This window comes from Sus scrofa, chromosome 14 (genome assembly GCF_000003025.6).
Source record: "Sus scrofa isolate TJ Tabasco breed Duroc chromosome 14, Sscrofa11.1, whole genome shotgun sequence".
In the NCBI taxonomy this organism is placed as follows: domain Eukaryota; kingdom Metazoa; phylum Chordata; class Mammalia; order Artiodactyla; family Suidae; genus Sus; species Sus scrofa.
The window spans coordinates 62,438,540-62,465,011 of record NC_010456.5 but is presented as its reverse complement, the minus strand read 5'-3'; the positions used below and the strand labels follow the sequence as shown (position 1 = coordinate 62,465,011).

General features: G+C 35.6%; 1 long non-coding RNA gene across 6 annotated transcripts in view; it reads left to right on the top strand.

Annotated features, from left to right (window-relative positions):
- The window catches only part of LOC110256651, a 399,823-nt gene that overhangs the window by 60,677 nt on the left and 312,674 nt on the right, over positions 1 to 26,472 (top strand). For 3 of the 6 annotated variants that reach the window (XR_002338489.1, XR_002338491.1, XR_002338488.1), the window contains exon 4: positions 1,867 to 5,480. This is a non-coding gene — a long non-coding RNA (uncharacterized LOC110256651). The remainder of the gene's footprint in view (positions 1 to 1,866; positions 5,481 to 26,472) is intronic. The other 3 variants (XR_002338490.1, XR_002338493.1, XR_002338492.1) reach the window with 2 other exon arrangements.

Here is a 26,472-nt window from a genome sequence, read left to right as displayed (position 1 = left end):
AGGGCTAAGGTTTGGAAAGAGTTGGTGGCAGAATAAGAAACAAAAGATGACAAGAGTCCAAGTCTCAGAAAGAAGTCGGAAGAAAAGGTTCACAGTTCTAAAGTGCTGATGGGAACTAGAGAAAGCCACAGGAATAGAGGCTCTTGGAACTTGTGCAGGGAGGATAACTGATAGGGGGCAAGATCTGCTGGCAGGAAATTAAGTCTATGACTATAAATTCACCTCAAGTTTCTGGCACTTACACAAACTGTGAAGGATCTCTCAATTTTATGGAACCCTTTGGTAGGACTAATGCCCAATAATTCAGTTTCCCTCTATTTATCTGTATGTAACACATTGTTTCCTGTAGTGAAGGGACCATTGAATTTTCAGACAGCACAGAAAAATTACACTTTTCAACTGCAAATGTAATTCTTTTTTTTTTTTTTAACAACTGTCAAAAATCCATTATTGGAAAATCAATTCTACACCCAACTTCCAACAACAGATTAGAGATACTCGGCAAGTGACTTTCAGGACACTGTAGAGTATATTTTCTTATTTTTGGACCAGGCATTCTTCCAGAATCTTTATTGAATCTCCTTTTTTTCTTCCCACATGCATAGGCCAGCTAGTTGAGAGTCATACTGTCAACACTGCTACACTGTTTACCTCCTAGAAAAAATATTTCTTGTCTCTTCAATATGAAAACTAAAACCCTTTTCATGAGAGTGTACTTGATTTGTATTTTCCTAATGACTACTCATGTTCAGCATCTTTTTGTATGCTAATTTATTATCCATATTATTGCATATCTATTATAGAATGTCTAAGTTAAAAAATAATAACAGAAAACCCCAAAATTGGAACTCTTGAGTTCTGCCAAGGGTGTGGAGCTACTGGGACTTTCATACATTGCTTGTGGCATCGCCACTCTAGAAAATGATTTGGTGGTTTCTTATGAAGTTAAATATATACTTATATCATCCAACAGTCTCACTCCTGGGTATTTACCATAGAGAAATGAACATTTAAACTCACACAAAAAAAACCTGCACACATGAAAAATTTAAACAGCATTATTTATGATCACCAAAAACTGGACACAATCCAAACTTTCTTCAATAGGTGAATGACTAAAAAAACTATAGGGTATTCATACAGTGGACAATTACTCAGCATTAGGCAGAAGCAAACTATTGATACCTGTTACAACATGGATGAACTTCAGATGCCTTCTGCTAAGTGAAACAAGCTAGTCTCAAAAAATTAAGACTGTGTGATTGCTTTATATGACATTCTGGAAAAGGCAGAACTTTAGTGACAGAAAACAGATTGGTGGCTGCTGGAGGGAGGTTACAGGTCAGCAAAAGTTATGATTTTAAGATTCAGCAGAAGGAAATCTGTGAAGTGATGAAACTGTCTGTTTTGCTTGTGATCATGGTTATATGATCTAGGCATGTTTTAAAACATGTATGGGAGAACTATACTCCTCAAAAATAGGTGAATTTTAATGTAAATAATAAATAAATAAATAAATAAATATTGAAGACATTTGTCTTCACCAAGTAAATAGAAGTAGTCCCATTATCACGACATTGTAAATCAACTATACTTCAATAAACTTGAAAAAATGGAAAAAAAAAAAGAAGTGGTCTCCACATAGATTAGCTCCTTAATTATGGGTATTATGGGTATTCACACATTATCTAGACTGCCAAATCAGGTCTTCAGTTGTCATTCTACTTATATCATTCACGGACAAAGAACTTATAGGAAATCTTGCTGCATAGAAAACAGGTCCATTTGAAACAATTTTAACATATTTTTTGAAAACAAAATTCAAAATTCAAATCACATATTTGATTCACTTTGTTTTTTGTACAGAGCAGTGGGTCTTGGTGGGCCAGAGCTGCGACTGGGCAAGTCCACTATCAAAGTGGGGGGACACCCCTCTCTACTCTACCTTTGTCACTGCCCAAGTATCTCTTTGCATCTACTGAGTCTTCTGGAGGTTGGAGGGTATGCTGGCTGGAGAGAGGATGGGCGCCAGCAGCAGCTTGGCTGGAAGGGATGACAGGGCCACTGTAATCCAATTCATCATTAGGTAAGAAAAGTCTGGCTTAAAAAACCGGGACTGAAAGTAGGAAAGGAGCATTGGGCTGGAGTATAGAGTAGAGACTGGAACCTACTCCAAAATGGGAAATAATACTAAGTGCCATCTTTAGGCCCAGGGAGTTGCTTTGTCCCCCTACCAGCACCTAAGTGTTACATGGAAGAGAGAAGTTTCTCCTTCTAACATCACAGGGACTACAAAGCTTTACAACATTAAGTAAATTTGGAGCAACTGAGCCAGGTTAAGAAAGTAGCTGTAGGCATAGGCTAGGCAAATGCTAATAAGAGCATAGATGGGGCAAAACAAGTGGTGGAAATTGAACTGATGTTAACACTGAGGGGCCCCTCCTTTCCCTCCCACTTCCATGGTTCCAAACACATGGAGACACTGAGTAAAAATATAACAAATCTTATAGTGAAATGCAATCAAAAAGAAAAATATTAGATGTTAAAAATAAAGAAGAAACATGAAAACGAGATACGAAGCACATGTGTTAATGCCCTGATGACTGATCAGTGGAGTACTGCTCCCAAATACAATCCTAATGGCCAGAAATGTAGCCTTGGCCCTGTCAAAGCCACTGAGCTGGAACTGAGGTTCTTGCACGTATTTCAAAGATGGTGTGCCGTAGGTTTCCCTCTCTGTGAAATTGTATATGGAAGTGGCAAGAGATCTTATCATTAGTCTGGGACTCTGGGTAATAAAAAACAATTGGGGGACAAAATTAAAATAAGGTGGTAAAAAAATACTAGGCAATAATGTCAAGGAAGTTGAGTGAGCTTACTAGAGAGCTTGAGAGAGAGGCAGTAAGTGTGCAGTTAAAAACATATACCCTGAAGACAGACTTCTGTGTTCAGATCCTTGTTCTACCATTTACTAACTGTGTGATCTTGAATAAGTTACTCCCCTTAATTTTCTCATTGGTAAAATTAGATAATAATAGTGCCTATCAAGTACCTGTTTCATCAATATTAACTTGTTAATATCATTAAAATGTTTAGTATGTACCCTGATCTAAAGAATCCTTTTGGAAAAAAATAGGATTTGAAGACTACTTTCTTAATCTCATTATGGTTATTTAGCATTCTCTTTAAAGTCAGGAACAGAATAGGAATGCCAACTATTACTGAACTAATTCGATGTGCTTTATTGTCATAGCTAGCTAAGAAAAAAGAAAAAGCACTGAGGATTACTTCTCTACCTGAAAATTCCAAGTGGATTTACAGACAGATGGAATACTTCTTATTACAGAAATAATAAGAATTCATCAGGGTTGCCATGTATTTGATCAGGATAGAATTATTTGAAATCTTATTTGTCACTTTAAACAGTTCTTTTAATGTAATAATAAAAAATCACAGTTGAAATAGTAGTAAAAACTTTTATACCGAGGAATAAATCTAACAAATGATGTACAAGGCCATTATGTAAAATATTATAAAATATTAATGTAGGACATAAAAGAAGACTTAAATAAATAGAAATACCATAGTTAGTGAATAGCAAAACCCAGTATCATAAATGTCATCTCCTTACAAAATATTCATGCATTCTAAATTCCAGTCATACCTCAACAGGTGTTGTTTTGATTTTGTGGAATTTTATGAGGTAATTGTAACATGCATGTCAAAACAATGGTAAAGAGCCAAGAACAGCTGAAATAATTGCGAATAAGAAAGAAAGAGAGGATGTGATGTGCCACATGGAATGAAGGAATTCATGCCCCAAATGCTAAAAGTGCTGCCAACAGGCACTTCTTAGTTGTTAGCTACCTTTGGATGATGCCCCAGTTGAAAAGAGCCATCCAGCCCAAGGCCTTGGCCCATGTCCAGGGTGGTTTACTGATCAATGCTAGGGGATAAAAGGCCAGCCCTTAGTCCCACCTTAGGACAAATGTGAATGGCTACCCCAATGAGATTTGCTGAGTCCTTCAGAGGGACTGCATCACAGCTCAACTTCTCCTGCCCAATTCAGCTTCCTTCCTTCCCCTTCTACAGGTTTTAATTCCAAGAGGAATCAATAATAAACCTTCTGCAGGCTAATATTTATCTCAGCATTTTCCTTCCCCTTGAAATCCAACCAGTGACTGGGGACTTTCTCTTTCAGATATCAAAACTTGTTTATTATAAGGCTATAGTCCTTAAGATAGCATGGTACTGACTTCAGAATAAATGAATAGATACATGAAACAGAAAAAGGATGTAGCAACAGAACTTGGTGTATGTGAAAAATGACATTATATTAAATTGGAAAAAAAACACACTATTTGGCAACAGGTTCTCTGGCAATTGTCTATTCACATTGGGAAAAAAATAGGTCTATTGCCAAAAAAAAATCCCCACAAGGAACAAATACATAAATATAAAAAGCAAAAATAGTAAATTATTAATAAAATTTAGAACAGTGTCTTTGTGACAAGGCAGAAAAGAAGTTTTTAAATAAGGTGCAAAGGCTGAAACCATAAAAAAGAGACTGATAAATTTGATTATATATACCTTTAAATTTTTTTATTGTATGTCCCAAACTTGGAGATGTATAATCAAAAGAGTAGAACATATATGTGTATATATGTAAATAAATCACTTTGTTATACAGCAGAAATTATCACAACATAGTAAATCAACTGTACTTCACTAAAATTTTTTAAAAGTGGAAAAGACCTACCACAAAAAGAGTAGAACTCAGAAAATGTAAAGAATTTGCACAATTAGTTGGAGAGACAGAAAACTGGCAAAATGAATGAACTGCAAAGTTGCAGAGGATGAAACACAAATGGCCAAAAACTCTAAGAAAAGATGGTCAGACTCACTAATAATTAGTGAAATATAATTCAGAGACACTATTTCTCATTTTCAAGAAACAGCAAAAATATGGAGTGCAAATATAACAAATGTAGGGGAAGATATGAGAAGATAGCAACAACTTCTTTGGAGAGGCATTTGGTAATATCTTAGAAATTTTATTTCACACGTACACTTTTGAGAAACTCATAGAAATGTGCATAGAGTGACATAACGAAGATGATGAGTGCCATCTTGTTTGTAAGAGCAGATATTTGGAAACAACCTACATGTCAATCAATAAGGGATGGATGAATAATTATATATACATATGATAGAATAGTATACAGCAGTTAAAAATAAATTAAACACATTTACCTAAAACAAAAGTCTTGAAAATATAGTATGAAATAAAAATCTGTGTGCAGTAGGATATCATTTATTGATCAAATTTAAGCTTTTGAAATAACATTGTATACAATTTCTGAAAAAAAAACATATGAGTGGTAAATATTTCTAAATGTGTTACAGAAGGGAAACAGAACAGCTTCAGAAAAGTCACTGTCTTTGGGGACAGGAGAATGAGATGGGAAAAATCCTAAACTGTAAGTTACATTTCAGTTTTAATGAAAAAAATCTGAAGTGAAAATGATCTGAAAATGGCAAAATGTTAGTATTTATTGATTCACTGGTGATATGATTTTGGATAATGGATATCCTGTGCATTTTTCTGCATTCCTGAAGTATTTTATTATATAGATTTGTAAAAGTTTAAAAAACAGTGACATATAGTAGAAGCCAGAAACAAACAAGAGTCTTGAACTGGTTTTGTAAGCATTTGTAAATATCTTTTGAGTTTTGAAAATATTTTGAGGTACTCCTTTTATCGAGATTCTCATAAAATTCACCATTTTAATAATTTTAGAATGTACGCTTGTGATTTTAGTATATTCATAATGTTGTGCAAGCTCCACCACTGTCTAATTCCACCCTTTCCATCCCCTTTTTGAGGAATCTTGCAAGGAACTAGAAATCTTGCCTTAGCAGCAGCTGCTTGGAACAAATGATTAATATATTAATATTAAATGATTTAATATTAATTCACAGAGAGAGACCTGTGATCATTCAACTTAACATATTTAAACTTCTGTGTAATTAGAGATTTATTTAGAGTCTTAATATTTCCCTCATAGACAAGAATAGTCCTTACCAACTTACCAAGTTACTCGGTAGTATCTTTTCCTGGGAGGAAACCTCACCCTGCATGATTTTATTCTCCTCATAGCTCTGTCCAGAACAGAGAAACAGAGACATGTCTTGTTCCTAGGCCTTCTATGGATATTCTTTCTTGCCTTACCAGGCTTGCTAGAAGACTTAGGAACTGCTACAGACTGATCATTGTGTTCCCCCTCAAGGTTCATGTTTTGAAACCCTGATCCCCAATGTGATGGTATTAGGAGTTGGAGCCTCTAGGGAGTGATTAGGTCATGAGGACAGAGCCCTTATAAATGAAATTAGTGTCCTTATAAAAGAGGTTCTGGAGAGCTCCCGTGTCCCTTTTACCACATTAGGACACAGAAGACAGCTGTCTTTAAAATAGGAAGTGGGCCTTTACCATCACATCTAGGCAGAGATCTTGAACCCCTTGCCTCCAGAACTGTGAGAAATCAATTTTGATTCTTTTTTTGGTCCTTGCTTTTTAGGGCATATGGAAATTCCTAGGCTAGGGAGTCGAATTGGATTTGCAGCTACTGGCCTATGCTACAGCCCATAGCAACACTGTTCAGAGCTGTGTATGTGATCTACACTGCAGCTCACGGGAGTGCCAGAACCTTAATCCACTGAGCAAGGCTTGGAATCAAACCCACATCTTCATGGATTCTAGTTGGTTTTGTAACCCACTGGGCCACAAAGGGAACTCCAAAATTTTTATTCTTTATAAACCATCTAGTCTATGGTATTCTGTTATTGAAGCCCCAGTGAACTAAGACAGGAACCCCTCTTCTGATGCTTGCACTGCAATGTGTATTTATTTCCATGATAATAATTACCTTTAGTTTTGTACTTACTTATGGCACTGAAATTCTTGATCACATTTTTTTGCCTTTGAATCCTCAAAACTTAGCATAATTTCCAGAACTTAGTAGATGTTCAAATAAATGACATTTGAATGACTGGCTTTAATGAATGAAATATCTATGACTCATTTTAGATCCAGGCAAGTCCAACAACAGACATTGGTCAGAATTCTCATTTTCAATTAACTGTTGAAGGTTGCACAGTTGGTCTAAGATTTAGCATACCTCTAGTAAATAAGCCCAAGAGAACAACAAAATCTTGAAATCCCTACCCTCTCTGCAAATGTCAACTTAATTCTTTCTGCTTCGTGAATGTTTCCCTAACAGCCTTATATAATGGTAGATGCCTTGGATCAGGAATTCAGGAGTTTGGGGCTCAGTGAAAAGCTACCAAGGCTGTTTAAGATTTAGGCAAATAACTTCTTTTTAAGTCTAATTTCCTCTTGGATAAAATGATGGGCTAAATTCCTGGGCTCATTCTCCTTTCATCAGTCTCCAATTCTTCCTCAGAACTTGAATGGCTATTATTAATTGGCTTAGACTTTTGACATTTAATGTATATCACTTTTTATTATATTTGTGCTCAGTGTGTGTGTGTGCATAGTACTTTTTGTATGAATCTTCTTGTGTGAATTCAATAGAGATAATTTTAATGTTTATTAGCAAGGTTCTGATTTATCCCCTCCATAAGAGTTTTCTGGGTAGCGATCTAGGCACATTTCTCAAAAGCTTTCTTTCATCTGTACTTCCTCAGTTTTCCAAGCTGTTGACATTTCCTTCAGACAGGTGAAAATAACACTAGTTCTAACAGTGAAGCTGTAGGTTCCAGCTCTTCACACTCTGTTCCTCACTGCATCTCGATTCCTCTGACTTCCTCTGGCTTCTAACAACAGACCTATTGAGAACTTCCTTTGAGAGAAAATCACCACCAGTATCCCAAAGACTTTAGTCTCCATGAAACATATGCTTAGCTTCATGTCATCTTCAGCTTTTAAAAAGCCCCCAGGCTGAACTCTGCCTATTCAACTATCCAGAAAGGTTTACACACAATTCTGTGAGGAAGCCATTGATCTATGAAGGTTTGTTAAGTATTTTTGGCCTCAGAGTTGTATGTTTAAATAGGTATGTGTGTAAACAGATATGAGGACAAAGTTTGCAAGAACTGAGTTATATAAAATGAAACATCCAACTGTGTTATTAATCAGAGTTTTGTTTTTTTTTTTAAGTATAATGAGTCCAGTTTTGATCAAGGGCCTTGGTTTGGTGGTTGTTTTCTGCAGTATGTTGTCTCTCACAATCTTACATCAGATATCTTTTCACATGTTTTGTTGATTTTTAGCAAAACTGAAGAAAGAATATGGATTCTTTTGAATTTCTATATATCATACCATAATGGCATTCTTAATACTGAGGAACATAAAAATCCAGGTTAAGATTCTTCTATTTGGCTCTGGAAAGACTGAAAGCAGATTAATGTAGTGATTAGAAGTTTGGCTTGCAATCGCATAGATTATGCTTCAAATCTCTGCTCTGTCATTTTCTAACCAGAAGTCCCTAGGCAAGTTGTTTAACTTCTCTAAGACTTGATTTTCATGAGTTCCTGTTGTGGCACAGTGGAAACAAATCCAGCTAGTATCCATGAGGATGCAGAGTTGATCCCTGGCCTCACTCAGTGGGTTGGGAATCCAGCGTTGCCATGAGTGTGGTATAGGTTGCAGATGTGGCTTGGATCCCACATTGCCATGGCTGTGGTATAGGCTGGCAGCTATAGCTCCAATTCGGCCTCCTAGCCTGGGAACCTCCATTTGCCATGGGTACAGCCCTAAAGAGAAAAAAAAAAAACCAAAAGACTTGATTTTTTTATCTGCAAGGTGGAGATAATAAAAGAATGAACTTTGTAAGTTTTCTATGAGTACTGAGGTAATACATATGAGAAGCAATAAATGTATAGCCTAGCACACATTAAATGTTACCTTAATGTTAGTGATTGTTATCTGCAGTTTTGAGTGATAATTTTTGCTCATGAAAAGGGTCTCTGGGGAACTGCCAGGGCTGCATGCAGTGCAGCACAGTGTAATGTGTATCAGGTCACGGGATTCAGGATTCAAAATTCAATTTCACCTGAAAGACCTTAGGCAATTCACTTAATCCTCACTTATTCTTAGTATTGTTTAAAAAAATACTCTGTGTTGTTTCAGCCTCCTTTTTCACATCTCTCTTGCTATGTGTTTTCTTTTGTTTCTCCCTCTTTATACAAACTGCCTGAGAAAATAATCTGTTATACTTGTTGACACCTTAATCAAGAATATCTTCTCTCCACAGGAATTTATTTTTCAGTATAATCATTCAGTGAGTACTGGTAGGCCATGTATCTATTAACGGAACTTCAAGTATTAAGAACTGATGATGGGAAAAGGGTTTTGAGGTGGATGACTTCACCCACTCTGAAAGACTTTTTGTTTGGATGTTCTCTGAAATGACTCTGAAATACTTTTATATGAATATTCTTCTCTGGCTCTTTATAAAACTGGATAAGAAAAAAAAACTCATGCTATCTTTTCTTTCTGAGTTGCTTGACAAACAGGATTAGTTTCTAAATCAGTTGAAAATCTTTTTATTCTTTTGGTAAAACTTTCCATTTTGTACCTGGGCTCAATCTGGCAACAAGCAGAACAGGATGAAAGTCTAATCTTTCTTTCCAGGCCAGCTCTGTTATCTTGTTTCTACATATCTGTTTTGTCATTGTGTATTCACACAAAAAATATTTGGCCCTTGAGGACTGTGGAGACATTCTGGAATGACTGTGCCCAGAGTTAGGGATCAGTCTGAGCCCTGCAGCTGACTGGAAGCCTCAGTTCCCTTATCTATAACAGTAAGAGCATGGACTAGGTGCTGAATTGCAAATAAGATTTACTTTACAGTCCTACTTTGAGTGATTGGTAGTAGCTACTGAATTGAGACAGCGAAGATGAAACTTGGCACACTGGGAATGTCTTGTGATAAATTATCCATAAGCATGAGATAGAGGAATAAGGGCCCTTATGCCAGAATCTTGCCATCCCTAGACCCCCGAATCACTAAGGTCTTTCCATTTCTAGCATCCCATCAGGCTTTGACGGATTCTCTACTTGCCAAAGATAGGGAGTGTATGCCCTCCAAACAGGTCAGCCACCTGCTGTAACTGACTAGAATGCTGTTTACATGCACTGAATGTACTATTATTATACATTCTTTTCCTTAAGAATGTGAGGTACCATAAATACTTTTTAAAAGCTAAAAAACAAATTTGGAAAAGAGAATGGGAAATGAAAGTAAATGTATGAAAAAGAGAGGAAGTATAAGAAGCAACTATGAAATTCAAGATTTAATATTAATCTACCTGACTATACTCTCTGGTACTCTATGCTGTCTTTCCATTTAATGCCCATAAACCATAACATAGAAAAAGGATTCATACTGGCCTGGTGGTAATGTGGGAAACTCTGGAGTTTTTCAAATTTTCTAGGAAAATATCTGGTAAAATCTTGAGTTTTGTTGAGGATTCAGCACGATAGGAAAAATGCTTTTCCAGGCTTACTGAGTCAGATTTAAGCAATCAAAATGATTGTTCTATTTAAAATTCATCAACAGTAATGATCTCTTGCGTCATTCTACAAAGATGAGACTTGGATCTCATGTGAACGCTTTCAAAATCTCATTGCCATCTACAGTGCCCTTAGATGCAAGTTACCCAATGCATAGTAAATGGATCAGTACAGCCAAGTTGGGGCAGAGGAAATAGTCACATGGTTTTAAACTACCCATACTTTTATACCTGGGATACTATTTTCTCTTTTCTGTTTTGCATTGAGAATAAATAAAAATAATGATATTTACATGCTTTTAAGTGATACATTTCTTGAAGCTACTCTTGAGCCTTTCTGAAAGATGGATTTTCAAAGCCTCTCCTATTTCATTTATATATCTAAATAAACTTTGGCTCAATCAGATTCATTAGGGTTATTTCTTCCCCCCAAAATGCTGTAGATTTTTTTTCTTAAGTGACTTCTCTTCTCTTACTCTCTACTACTACTTAGTGTTGTCAGATTACTCTTTTTTAAAAGAAAAAAAAATGTATATAAGACTTCTCGTTCTGGTTAAGAAGTAGTAGTAAGAACTGAATTTATTCCTTTGCCTGAAACAACTAAAAAGTGAAAATAAATTAGGAAATGATTTTCAAGATGTTTGATATCAAGCAGTGAAAGATAGTGATCTCCAAGAGATGGCAAACGAATGAGGGAACCCTAGGATTGCTGAAATGTATTGTTTTGAGAGAGTTTCCAGACCATTGCACCCTGAGGAGAAACACAGGCAGAGGCTGCAAAACTCTGGAGTTGAGAAGATGTAACTGAGAATCTAGAGAGACCAAGGCATGTAGAGTTTGCAGGCAGAGTTCTGGAGAGGAGAGGGCTGCAAAGAAAGTTCTCTGTAGATTAACAGAGGGTCCTCTTCAAGGATTCAGCCAAATAATGATTAGGCCATACATGTGCAGAAAGTATTTGAGGCTAGGAAAATAAATACTTGAAAAGATTAGAGATAACAACACTTAGATCCTGCATGGCGCCAGGATTAGCAAGATAAACCAGAGAATACAAGTAGACCAATCCCCTCCTGGAGAGGAAAAAGTCATAATTCATTAACTATTAGATACAGAACTGAAAATAATCTTGCTTCAGTAGCAGGGAATAATTAAACCTAGACAACATACTGCCCAGGTCTTGCCTGACAAATCTTGTAAGCAATGGCAGAAGGAATCAAACTATTTCCAAATTAATTCACTGTATCCCAGAACAAAACCCAAGAATAGTTATAGGAATACAGAAATATCCATCACCCAACAAGGTAAAACACAATATCTTGCATCCAATCAAAAATTGCCAGGTACGCAAAGAAACAGGAAAATCTATAGTAAGGAGAAAAACTAATCAGCCAAAACTGACCCAGAACTGATACAGAGATGTTAAAATTAACTGACAAAGGGCATTGGAAAATCATTATATTTTATATGTTCAAAAATCTAGAGGAAAATTTGAACATACTAAATAGAGTTATAAACTTCTAGAGACCAAAAACAGAAGGTAAATCATAGAAATAAAATCTAGATTAAAAAAAAACATTAATGGGATTATGGCAAAATAAACATTGTAGTTTAGGTAACTTGAAGATATAGCAATATGTACTATCAAATATTAAACAGAGAGAAAAACAGACTAAAAAAATTTTAAAGAACATAAATACAGTAAACTGTGGTATAACTTCAAATGACTTAATGTATATATAATCGGAATTCCCAGAAAGGTGAGAATAAGAAAAAGAAATGGTTAATAAAAAATTTTGAAGTTCATGAAAACTATAAATGTTCATAAAACTCAAAAATCCCAAGAATAAAAAACGAAAAGAATACTACCCCAAGGTACATTATAGCCAAATTGCTGAAAACCAACGATAATGAGAAATTTTATAAGCAGCCAGAGAAAAATGTTATATTATATACATATACAAAAAATACAGATAAGGATGATAGCAGCTTTCTTGTCAGAAAAAATTCCAGTGGAGATACAGCAAAGCAACATTTAAATGTGTCTGAAAGGGCCAAAAACTGTCCATCTAGAATTCCTTACCCAGTGAAATAATTTTTCCAAAACAATATTTGAAGGCTTTTTCTAACATGAAATAATTTTAAGTAGTAATCTCATACCATAAGAAATGTTTTAAGAAACCCTTCAGGCAAAAGAGAAATGATGCCAACTGGAAATTTGGAAATACACAAAGGCAATAAAGATTCCTTTTTTATTATTTAAACATCTCTAAAAGATAATCAACTGCATAAGTAAAAATAGAAATAATGGTATGTGGGGCTTATAAAATATAGATATAAAATGTGTGACAGTACTAGCACAAAGATTAATAGGGAGAAAATGGAAGTAAATTGTTATGATATTTGAAATGATATATTATCACTTGAAGATAAACTGTGATAAATTAAATATGTATACTATAAATGCTAAAGCATCCCCTAAAATAAAAGAACAAATGATAAGAATTTTTAGCAAATAAACTAACAAAGGAGATAAAAATGAAATCATAAATAACATTTCAGGTTTTCCAAAAGAAGGCAGAAAAAAAGGAAAAGGGGAACAAAGGGCATATAAGACAAAGATAATGATTTAAACCTCACCAATTAATAATGTACATTAAGTATAGTCTAAGTGTCTGACTAAAAAGCAGAGTTTATCATATTGAACAAAAATTTGAGTCCCAAGTATATGATGCATATAAAAAACCTACTTGAAATATAAAGACACACACAAGTTAAAAGTGTGGAAAAAGATATGCCATACTAACACTATCATTTATTTCAAGTGATAAATGGATCACACATTACTGATGGGAATGTTAAATGGAACAATCCCTTTGGAAAACAACTCGGAAGTTCTTTATAAAGTTAAAGATATACCTGTCATATGACCCAGCCATTTGACTTCTTGGTATTTATTTACCCAAGATAAATGAAAGTATATGTTCATATAAAGACTCATATACAGATGTCCATAATAGCTGTATTTGTTAACAGCTCCAAACTGTAATCAACTCAAATGACTATCATTAAGTAAGTGGAAAAAACAAAATATATTCTATCCATACAATGACATACTATTCAACAACAAAAGGGATGGATTCTTGATGCTTTCAGCACCATGGATGAATCTCAATTTCTCAACTTAAAAGACACCAGACAAAAAATAATACAAACGACTGTATAATTCTATTTATATAAAGTGCTAGGAAATGCAAACTAATGTATAGTGACAGAAAACAGATCATTGGTTGCCAGGTGAGTGAGCAGAAGGGGTGTCATGGGCAGGAATGGAAGGGAGATGACAAAGGGGCAAAGGGGGTCTTTTGAGAGGGCTGTACATGTTCAATATCTTTAGTGTAGTGATGGATCGTAAGTCATATTTAACATGTGGACATATGTCATATGTCAAAACTTAGATACTGTACACTTTAAATACATGTAGTTTATTGTACATCAGTAAAGCTCATTGTACATCAATAAATATCTTAATAAAGCTCTTTGAAAACAACTGGAATACAGTAGTATCCACAGAAGATTTCACCTTTGAGTGATAAGGATGCAAATGTTTTGCCACTTTGTCCTCACAAATTTACACCTTCAACATTAACATTTTATTTTATCAGCAGAACAACTAACTTGATAACTATCTCAGAAACAGAGGCTGGCTAGGAACCTTGATTAGACTCATATTAATTGAATATATTACCCCAAAATAATGATTATCATGTTGGCTTTAAGGATCTTCTGGTGCAATTATAATTTTTTTAAGTTTTTTTTTTAAGTTTTGGTTTAAGTGTTTTTTTATTTTATTTTTTAATTTATTTTATTTTTTTGTCTTTCTTTGCCATTTCTTGAGCCGCTCCCACGGCATATGGAGGTGCCCAGGCTGGGGGTCTAATTGGAGCTGAAGCCGCTGGCCTATGCCAGAGCCACAGCAATGCGGGATCTGAGCCGTGTCTGCAACTTACACCACAGCTCAGGCAACGCTGGATCCCTAACTCACTGAGCAAGGCCAGGGATCGAACCCACAACCTCATGGTTCCTAGTTGGATTCGTTAACCCCTGAGCCGCGACAGGAACTCCTATAATTTTTTATCAATTTAAATAAACTTATGATAGCCTCACTCAAAATCTCCTAATCCACCAAGGAAAATATCCAGACTTCCCATATAGCAGACACAGACTCACAGAGTTTGAAAGAGTCTCAGAAATACCCAATTGCTTTTAATGAGAAAGAGATTGAGGGTCAGAGGAAATGAGTGATCCTTTTGAAGTCACACAACTGAGATTAGAACTCATGTGTTCTGATTCTCTGAGTAGAAGCTCAGTATTTCCAAATTCAGAGGACTTTAATATAGAAGCCATTCAATAAATATTTGTTAAATTCTAAATGAATATCCCATAGTGAGCTGGTGACCTTATACTTTCCTATTTTTTTAATGATTTTTATTTTTTCCATTATAGTTGGTTTACAGTGTTCTGTCAATTTTCTACTGTACAGCAAAGTGACCCAGTCTCTCTCTCTCTCTCACACACACACACACACACATACATTCTTTTTCTCACATTATCCTCCATTATGTTCCATCACAAGCGACTAGATATAGTGCCCTGTGCTACACAGCAGGATCTCATTGCTTATCTGTTCCAAATGCAATAGTTCGCATCTATTAACCCCAGACTCCCTGTTGATCCCACTCCCTCCCCTTCACCCTTGGCAACCACAAGTCTGTTCTCCAAGTCCATGAGTTTCTTTTCTGTGGAAAGTTTCATTTGTGCTATATATTAGATTCCGGATATAAGTGATAACAAAGGGTACCCTCCTACACTGTTGGTGGGAATATAAATTGGTGCAACCACTGTTATGGAAAATGGTATGGAGGTACCTTAGAAAACTAAATATAGAACTACCGTATGACCCAGAAATCCCATTCTTGGGTGTATATCCAGACAAAACTTTCCTTGAAAAAGATACATATACTCGTATGTTCACTGCAGCACTATTCATGATAGCCAAGACATGGGAACAACCTAAATGTCCACTGACAGATTAATGTATTAAGAAGTATATTATACACAATGGATTAAGAAGTGTATATACACAGTGGAATACTACTCAGCCACAAAAAAGAACAAAATAATGCTATTTGAAGCAACATGGATTCAACTAGAGACTTTCATATTGAGTGAAATAAGTCAGAAAGAGGAAGACAAATACCAGATAATACTTTCCTATTTTAAAGTACACTGAATTATTAGAAAAGGGAAATAAAGCTCTGGTACCAAAATCTGAAACTACCACCTTTCTACATCAACAATTTTCCACTTTTGGAAAGGGGCACAGTAGGAAGAATATACACTGCCCTTATGTCTTTTTGTCCTATAATTTATGCTCTGTTGTATTTATGGCATGGCCCTTTTATTTGAGTTTATGGGAAAAAAAATAGGCCAGTACAAACTCTCATATTTTTTCACCCCCTTTCTTATGTTTTTTAAATTTTTCATTGCACTTGATTTTTGTATATATTTATCTTTTTATTAAATTTCTGATAATAACCATTCCAGGGATTCTGGAAACGTTCATACAGTCTTCTCAATTTCTACACTATCCAAGGCATGAACTATGTATAGGCACAAAAGCAAGAATAAAAAATGACTAGCACACAGCCATTGATCCATCAGAACAGGTAGGGAGAAAATCTATGCATGTATGTTAAAACCAAGTATTCTGCAAAATAATTGGAGCACAGTTTACAATTATGATATAATGGTTCTCAAACTCTGGGTACGTAAAAGTCATGGTGTATGTCTGGCCCCTCTCCCAGAAATTCTGATTTAGTAGGTCAGGAATGGAGCCTCAAAATTTCTACTTTTAAAGCAAGTTTTACAAGTGATTTTGCTGCAAGTGGATTTATGTTAAAAATTGTTCAACCTCTTTCTTTTTCAGTTTCTAGCAAAACTTTGGTTAAAATTCCAGTTCCACAATTTACTAGCTAGAAGTCCTTAGAAAAGTCACATGATTTTTCTGTATCTTGACTTTGAGTAATGCAGAGATTTTGTGGGGATTCATGAAATTATATAATATATATAATTATATATATATATATATAGTGCCTGGAACATAATAGCTGGTTAATTAAAGCTATTTTACTTCCCCAAACACATATGATGTTCCTTCTTAATCTAAGACTAAACTAGAATGTGCTTCTCCTTTAATCCCTAACCTAAATGTAAACAACTCCACTGTTTCAGGTCATAAAAATCAATCACATACCTCAACTCAAATGACCAGTTCCCAGTCCCCAAAACATTTTTGCTGTGTTTGAATGATCAAGGCATGAGAGAACATTAGTGCATGTGTTTGATTAGCCATGCTACAAAAGTCAGCTGATATGAGATTCTGAAACTTATTCAAATGAAAAAAAATGTCATTACTAAACCAAACTTACCACCATGCCACGGGTTCTGTTTTGCAAACTGAGAGAATAGCTTTAAGAATAAATAAGAAGTTACTGAGAATTACTCCTCACAGACAAGTGTTCAAGGTAAACCCTTGCCCATTTTTTTTTCAAAACATATTCTAGTTCCTCAGCCTTTTCTATCCATATTCACCCAAAGTCCTTAGATCCAGCAAGATGCTTTGACACACCCCAGATATAAACACAAGCCCGATGCATACCCAGGCAGCCTGAAGGAACATTTTTCTTTTTTTTTTAATTGTTATTTCCCCAACACATTTTTTCCCACTGTACAGCATGGGGACCCAGTTACGCATACACGTACACATAATTTTTTCTCCCATTGTCGTCCTCCGTTGTAAGTATCTAGACATAGTTCTCACTACTACACAGCAGGATCTCATTGTTAATCCATTCCAAAAGCATTTTCAAAAAGAGAATTATGTTTAGGTTGATAGCCAATACTAGCAAATAAGAGCTCAGCAGCACAAAGTAACACCCAGAACTCAACACTCTGAGGTTTATAAAATTTTTTCTCCTTGTTCATCAGGGCTGGATCAATGCCAACGGAGTTTATTAACAAAATTTGACCAGGACCCCTCCAGGCAGAAACCCTAGTCTTAAACCTATCCTCCACTCTACTAATCCCACCAGTCTTCCTAATCCATGTGCTTAGAAAGCTACTCCCCTTCTTTAGCCCTGCTCCATAAAACATTGAGGAAAGCACCACAAGTTTGTACTTATGCTAAAAAAGGTTGTAAATACAAACATATTATAAATGTTTAATTTTAAATCAAAACTGTATAGGTACAAAGTTTAAAAAGCTAAATAATGCTAGTAGTTTATACTAGAAACTAAAAAACAACAGCTGCTCCCCCACCCCTAGCAACAGTTAACCCCACTCTCCAAAGGCAACTAACTACCTTCAGTTATCTGACATGTTTCTCGTGGTATTCTTGTTCAGGTTTTTAAGAATTAACTTCAGGTTAAAGTAATTATATAAATATAATTCACTGCTGTGCCAAGTCATGATATTATTTTTTTTCTCTGAACATGATTTTCATTTTTCCTAGATTTATTCATTGTATCTTTTAAAAGAATTCACTTTGTTTTCTCTGTGTTTACACTTCAAGTCTTTCCAATCCTCTGGCAGCCAGCATTTCAATAGAATTGCTCACAAATGCAACCTATCAGATAATTTCTTCTATTTTTTACCCTATACCTTCCTCCTAGAGTAAATTTGGCCCTCCTGTTTCAATTTGAACTGGTTTTCTGGAAAGGAAACCTTTATCATTCCACTAGGTTGAATCCTATACATACAGTTACCAGAGTACATTGCTTCTTGTGTTTTACACTATCTTCTTTTGGTGGAGGAAGCTAACTCTTTTGTGTAATTTTTAATTTTTTGTATAAAATTGAAAGTTACTTTCCATTTATAGTTATTTAGAAATATTGGCTGTATTCCCAGTGTTGTAGAATACACCCTTGAGCCTCTTTTATACCCAACAATTTGTACCTCTTACTCCCCACCCCTTCTCACTGGTAACTACTAGTTTGTTCTCTATATCTGTGAGTCTGCTTCTTTTTATTATATTCACTACTACTTCGTTGTATTTTTTCGATTCCACATATAAATGATATAATACGGTATTTGTCTTTCTCTGCCTGAATTATTTCACTTAGCAAAATGCCCTCCAAGTCCATGAATGCTGCTGCAAATGGCAGAATTTTTTCTTTTTAATGAGTGAGTAGTATTCCATTGTATAATGTACCACATCTTCTTTATCCATTCATCTGTTGATGGACACTTAGATTGTTTTCATATCTTGGTAACTATTAACAATGAGGCTGTGAACATTGGGGTTCATGTAGTTTTTCATACTTGTGGTATGTTTTTTGGACATATACTCAGTAGTGGAATCGCTGGGTAATATGGTAGTTATATTTTTAGTTTATTGAGAAACCTCGAGACTCTTTTCCAAGTGTCTGCACCAATTGATTTTGTTTTAGTTTTTTTTCTTTTCCTAGGGGCTCATTTTTAATAGCCTGATTTTAAGATCAACCCTAAAGGATCCATGAAAAAACAATTAATCCATTTATATTTTAGATATACTACAAAATAGAAAATTAAACCAATTTATACATCACTCTTTTTTAATTTTTTTACATAATGATTTTTATTTTTTCCATTATAGCTGGTTTACAATGTTCTGTCAATTTTCTACTGTATAGCATGGTGACCCAGAAACACGTACACGTATACAATCTTTTTTCTCACATTATCATGCTCCGTCATAAGTAAGTAGACATAGTTCTCAGTGATACATAGCAGGATCTCATTACTAATGCATTCCAAAGGTAATAGTCTGCATCTATTAACCCCAAGTTCCCAATCCATCCCACTCCCACCCCCTCCCCCTTGGCAACCATGAGTCTCTTCTCCAAATACATGATTTTCCTTTCTGTGGAAACATTCATTTGTGCCATATATTAAATTCCAGATATAAATTATATCATATGGTGTTTGTCTTTCTCTTTCTGACTTACTTCACTCAGTATGAGAGTCTCTAGTATCATCCATGTTGCTGTAAATGGCATTATGTCATTCTTTTTTATGGCTGAGTAGTATTCCATTGGGTATATATACCACATCTTCCTAATCCAGTTGTCTGTTGATGGACATTTGGGTTGTTTCAGTGTCTTGGCTATTGTGAATAGTGCTGCAATGAACATGCGGGTGCATGTGTTTTTTTTGTTTGTATGTTTGTTTGTTTTTTTACCATTTCACACCCATTAAGATTTTTTTTGCTACTTTATTTTTTTTAATTACTCTAATGAATTTATCACATCTGTATTTGTATAATGATCATAACAATCTTATTTCACAGGATTTCCATCTCACAGCCCAAGCACATCCCTCCACCCCCCAAACTGTCTTCTCCAGAGACCATAAGTTTTTCAATGTTTGTAAGTCAGCATCTATTCTGCAAAGAAGTTCAGTCTGTCCTTTTTTCAGATTCCACATGTCAGTGAAAGCATTTGATGTTAGTGTCTCATTGTATGGTTGACTTCATTTAGCATGATAATTTCTAGGTCCATCAATGTTGCTAAGAATGCTGGTATTTCTTTCCTTTTAATGGCTGAGTAATATTCCATTGTGTATATGTACCACTTCTTCTTGATCCACTCCTCTGTCGATGGACATTTAGGTTGTTTCCACGTCTTGGCTATTGCAAATAGTGCTGCAATGAACATTGGAGTACATGTGTCTTTGCAAGTCATGGTTTTCTCTGGATAGATGCCCAGGAGTAGGATTGTTGGATCAAAAAAAAAACTATGTTGAAGAGTAGTGGTGAGAGCGGGCATCCCTGTCTTATTCTACATCTCAGTGGGAATTCTTTCAGCTTTTCACCATTGAGAATGATATTTGTTGTGGGTTTGTCATATATGTCCTTTATCATGTTGAGGTAGGTTCCCATTATGCCCACTTTCTGAAGGGTTTTTAATCAGAAATGGGTGTTGGATTTTGTCAAAGGCTTTTTCCGCATCTATTGAGAAGATCATATGGTTTTTATTCTTCAGTTTGTTAATGTGGTGTATCACACTGATGGATTTGTGGATATTGAAGTCATCCCTGGGATAAATTCCTCTTGATCATGATGTACAATCCTTTTGATGTATTGTTGGATGTGGTTTGCTAGTATTTTGTTGAGGATTTTTGCATTAATGTTCATCAGTGAAATTGTCCTGTTGTTTTCTTTTTTTGTGGTATCTTTGGTTTTGGTATCAGGGTGATGGTGGCCTCATAGAATGAGTTTGGGAGTACCCTTCCTCTGCAATTTTTTGAAATAGTTTCAGAAGGAGAGAGGTTAGCTCTTCTCTAAATGTTTGATAGAATTCGCTTGTGAAGCCATCTGGTCCTGGACTTTTGTTTGTTGGAAGTTTCAATTTCAGTTTCAGTTTCAGTTCTTGTGATGGGTCCATTCATCTTTTGGACTTCGTCTTGGTTTAGTCTTGGAAGATTGTACTTTTCTAAGAATTTGTCCATTTCTTCTAGGTTTTCCATTTTATTGGTGTATAGTTGCATATAGTAGTCTCTTATGATCCTTTGTATTTCTGTGATATCCGTTGTTACTTCTCCTTTTTCATTTCTAATTTTATCGATTTGAGTCCTCTCTCTTTTTTGCTTGATAAGTCTGGCTAGGGGTTTATCAATTTTGTTGATCTTTTCAGAGAACCAGCTTTTCGTTTCATTGATCTTTTCTATGGTTTTCCTTATTTCTATTTCATTGATTTCTGCTCTGATCTTTATGATTTCTTTCCTTCTACTCACTTTAGGTCTTGTCTGTTCTTCTCTCTCGAGCTGGTTTAGATGCAAAGTTGGGTTGTTTACTAGAGCTTTTTCTTGCTTCCCGAGGTGGGCTTGTATTGCTATAAACTTTCCTCTTAGAACGGCTTTTGCTGCATCCCATAGGTATTGGAGTGTCGTATCTTCATTGTCATTTGCTGCTAGGTATTTTTAATTTCCTCTTTGATTTCTTCAGTGATCCATTGGTTGTTTAGTAGCATGTTGTTGAGTCTCCACATGTTTGTGTTTTTTGCAGTTTTTTTCTTGTTTTTGATTTCGAGTCATATAGTGTTGTGGTTGGAAAAGATGCTTGATATGATTTCAATTTTCTTAAAGTTACTGAGGTTGGATTTGTAGCCCAGGATATGATTAATCTTAGAGAATGTTCCAAGTGAACTTGAGAAGAATGTGTATTCTATTGCTTTTGGATGGAATGTACTATAAATATCTATTAAGTCCATCTGGTTTAATGCTTCATTCAGGGCCTGAGTTGCCTCATTGATTTTCTGTCTGAATGATCTGTCCATTGCTGTAAGTGGGGTGTTGAAGTCCCCCACTATGATTGTGTTATTGTCAACTTGTCCTTTTAAGGTTGTTAGCAGTTGCCTTATATATTGTGGTGAACCTGTGTTGGGTGTATATATATTTAAAATTGTTATATCATCTTCTTGGATTGATCTTTTGATCATTATGTAATGTCGTTCTTTATCCCTGAAAATATTCTTCATTTTATTTATTTATTTTTTTTATATATTTTTCTTTATTTTCCCACTGTACAGCAAGGGGGTCAAGTTATCCTTACATGTATACATTACAATTACATTTTTCCCCCATCCTTTCTTCTGTTGCAACATGAGTATCTAGACATAGTTCTCAATGCTACTCAGCAGGATCTCCTTGTAAATCTCTTCTAAGTTGTGTCTGATAAGCCCAAGCTCCCGATCCCTCCCACTCCCTCCGCCTCCCATCAGGCAGCCACAAGTCTCTTCTCCAATTCCATGATTTTCTTTTCTGAGGAGATGTTCATTTGTGCTGGATATTAGATTCCAGTTATAAGTGATATCATATGGTAGTTGTCTTTGTCTTTCTGGCTCATTTCACTCAGGATGAGATTCTCTAGTTCCATCCATGTTGCTGCAAATGGCATTATGTCATCCTTTTTTATGGCTGAGTAGTATTCCATTGTATATATATACCCCATCTTCCGAATCCAATCATCTGTCGATGGACATTTGGGTTGTTTCCATGTCCTGGCTATTGTGAATAGGGCTGCAATGAACATGCGGGTGCACGTGTCTCTTTTAAGTAGAGTTTTGTCCGGATATATGCCCAAGAGTGGGATTGCGGGGTCATATGGAAGTTCTATGTATAGATTTCTAAGGTATCTCCAAACGGTTCTCCATAGTGGCTGTACCAGTTTACATTCCCACCAACAGTGCAGGAGGGTTCCCTTTTCTCCACAGCCCCTCCAGCACTTGTTATTTGTGGATTTATTAATGATGGCCATTGTGACTGGTGTGAGGTGGTATCTCATGGTAGTTTTGATTTGCATTTCTCTTATAATCAGCGATGTTGAGCATTTTTTCATGTGTTTGTTGGCCATCTGTATATCTTCCTTGGAGAAATGTCTATTCAGGTCTTTTGCCCATTTTTCCATTGATTGATTGGTTTTTTTGCTGTTGGGTTGTATAAGTTGTTTATATATTCTAGAGATTAAGCCCTTGTCAGTTACATCATTTGAAACTATTTTCTCAGATTCTGTAAGTTGTCTTTTTGTTTTCTTTTGGGTTTCCTTTGCTGTGCAAAAGCTTTTCAGTTTGATGAGGTCCCATGGGTTTATTTTTGCTCTAATTTCTATTGCTTTGGGAGACTGACCTGAGAAAATATTCATGATGTTGATGTCAGAGAGTGTTTTGCCTATGTTCTCTTCTAGGAGTTTGATGGTGTCCTGTCGTATATTTAAGTCTTTCAGCCATTTGGAGTTTATTTTTGTGCATGGTGTGAGGGTGTGTTCCAATTTCATTGCTTTGCATGCAGCTGTCCAGGTTTCCCAGCAATGCTTGCTGAATAGACTTTCTTTTTCCCATTTTGAGTTCTTGCCTCCCTTGTCAAAGATTAATTGACCATAGGTGTCAGGGTTTATTTCCGGGTTCTCTGTTCTGTTTCATTGGTCTGTCTGTCTGTTTTGATACCAATACCACACTGTTTTGATGACTGTGGCTTTGTAGTATTTCTTGAAGTCTGGGAGAGTTATGCCTCCTGCTTGGTTTTTGTTTCTCAGGATTGCTTTGGCGATTCTGGGTCTTTTGTTGTTCCATATAAATGTTTGAATTGTTTGTTCTAGTTCTGTGAAAAATGTCATGGGTAATTTGATAGGGATTGCATTGAATCTGTAGATTGCTTTGGGTAGTATGGCCATTTTTACAATATTGATTTTTCCAATCCAGGAACATGGAATATCTTTCCATTTCTTTACATCTTCTTTGATTTCTTTGATTAAAGTTTTATAGTTCTCGGCATATAGGTCCTTTACCTCCTTGGTCAGGTGTATTCCGAGGTATTTGATTTTGTGAGGTGCAATTTTAAAAGGTATCGTATTTTTGTATTCCTTTTCTAATGTTTCATTGCTGGTATACAGAAATGCAACTGACTTCTGAATGTTAATCTTATATCCTGCTACTTTGCTGAATTTATTAATCAGTTCAAGGAGTTTTGGGGTTGAGTCCTTAGGGTTTTCTATGTATAGTATCATGTCATCTGCATACAGTGACAGTTTGATCTCTTCTCTTCCTATATGGATGCCTTTTATTTCTTTTGTTTGTCTAATTGCTGTGGTTAGGACTTCCAAAACGATGTTGAAGAGCAGTGGTGAGAGTGGGCATCCCTGTCTTGTTCCAGATTTGAGTGAGACGGCTTTCAGTTTTTCCCCATTGAGGATTATATTTGCTGTGGGTTTATCATAAATGGCTTTGATTATATTCAGGAATGTTCCCTCTATACCCACTTTGGCGAGGGTCTTGATCATGAATGGATGTTGAACTTTGTCAAATACTTTTTCTGCGTCTATTGAGATGATCATATGATTTTTGACTTTTTTTTTTTGTTAATGTGGTGTATGATATTGATTGATTTGCGTATGTTGAACCATCCTTGTGAACCTGGGATGAACCCAACCTGGTCATCGTGTATAATTTTTTTGGTGTGTTGTTGGATTTGGTTGGCTAAGATTTTGTTGAGGATTTTTGCATCTATATTCATCAATGATATTGGGCGATAGTTTTCTTTTTTGGTGTTATCTCTGTCTGGTTTTGGAATGAGGGTGATGGTGGCCTCATAGAATGTCTTTGGGAGTATTCCTTCTTCTTCAACCTTTTGAAAGAGTTTAAGGAGGATGGGCACCAATTCCTCTTTATATGTTTGCTAGAATTCGCCTGTGAAACCATCTGGTCCTGGACTTTTATTTGTAGGGAGTGATTTTATGACCTCTTCAATTTCATTTCTAGTGATCGGTTTGTTCAGTTGGTCTGTTTCTGCTTGATTCAGTTTTGGCAGGCTGTAAGATTCTAGAAAATTGTCTATTTCTTCCAGATTGTCAAACTTGTTGCCATATAGTTGTTCATAGTATTCTCTTATGGTTTTTTGTATTTCTGCTGTATCCGTTGTGATTTCTCCTTTTTCATTTATAATTTTAGTTATTTGGGTTCTTTCTCTCCTCTTTTTAGTGAGTCTGGCCAGGGGTTTGTCAATTTTGTTCACCTTTTCAAAGAACCAGCTCTTGGTTTTATTAATTTTCTCTATTGTTTTTTGAGTCTCTATTTTATTGATTTCTTCTTTGATCTTTATAATTTCCTTCCTTCTGCTGACTTTAGGACTTTTTTGTTCTTTTCCTAATTCATTTAGGTGGAGTGTTAAGTTGTCAATTTGTGATCTTTCTTCTTTTTTGAGAAAGGCCTGTATTGCTATGAATTTCCCTCTGAGCACTGCTTTTGCAGCATCCCATAGATTTTGAGAGGTTGTGTCTTCATTGTCATTTGTTTCAAGGTAGTTTTTAATTTCCTTCTTGATTTCCTCATTGACCCATTGGTTTTTTAGTAGCATGTTGTTGAGTCTCCATGTAGTAGGTTTTTTCTCTTTGCTTTTCCATGGTTGATTTCTAATTTCATGGCATTGTGGTCAGAGAAGATACTTGAGATAATTTCTATGCTCCTAAATTTATTGAGATTCGCTTTGTGTGCCAATATGTGGTGGATTCTTGAGAATGTTCCATGAGCATTTGAGAAGAATGTGTATTCTGATTTTTTTGGATGTAGTGTCCTGAAGATATCAATTAAGTCTAACTTTTCTATTGTTTCTTTTAGGATCTCTGTTGCTTTATTGGTTTTCTGTCTAGAGGATCTGTCCATTGATGTGAGGGGGGTATTTAGGTCTCCTACTATGATTGCATTCTCATCAATATCTCCCTTTATGTCTGTTAATATTTGTTGTATGTATCTGGGTGCTCTATTCTTCATTTTAAAGTCTATTTTGTCTGATATGAGTATTGCTACTCCAGCTTTCTTTTGATCCCCGTTTGCATGGAATATTTTCTTCCATCCTCTCACTTTCAATTTGTATGTGTCCCTAGAAGTGAAGTGGGTCTCTTGAAGACAGCATATATATGGGTCTTGTTTTTTCATCCATTCAGCTATTCTGTGTCTTTTGTTTGGGGCATTTAGTGTATTCACATTTAAGGTAATTATTGATATATATGTTCTTATTGCCATTGCATTAATTACTTTGGATATGTTTTTGCTGCTCTTTTTCCGTTCCTTCTTCTCTTGTTCTTTTCTGCCTATAGAAGTTCCTTTAGTATTTGTTGTAAGGCTGGTTTAGTGTTGCTGAATTCTCTCAGCTTTTGCTTATCTGTGAAGGTTTTGATTTCTCCTTCAAATCTGAATGAGAGCCTTGCTGGGTCGAGTAATCTTGGTTGGAGGTTTTTTCCTTTCATCACGTTAAGTATATCATGCCATTCCCTTCTGGCCTACAGAGTTTCTCCTGAAAAATCTGCTGATAACCTTATTGGGGTTCCCTTGTATGTTACTTGTTTCTTTTCCC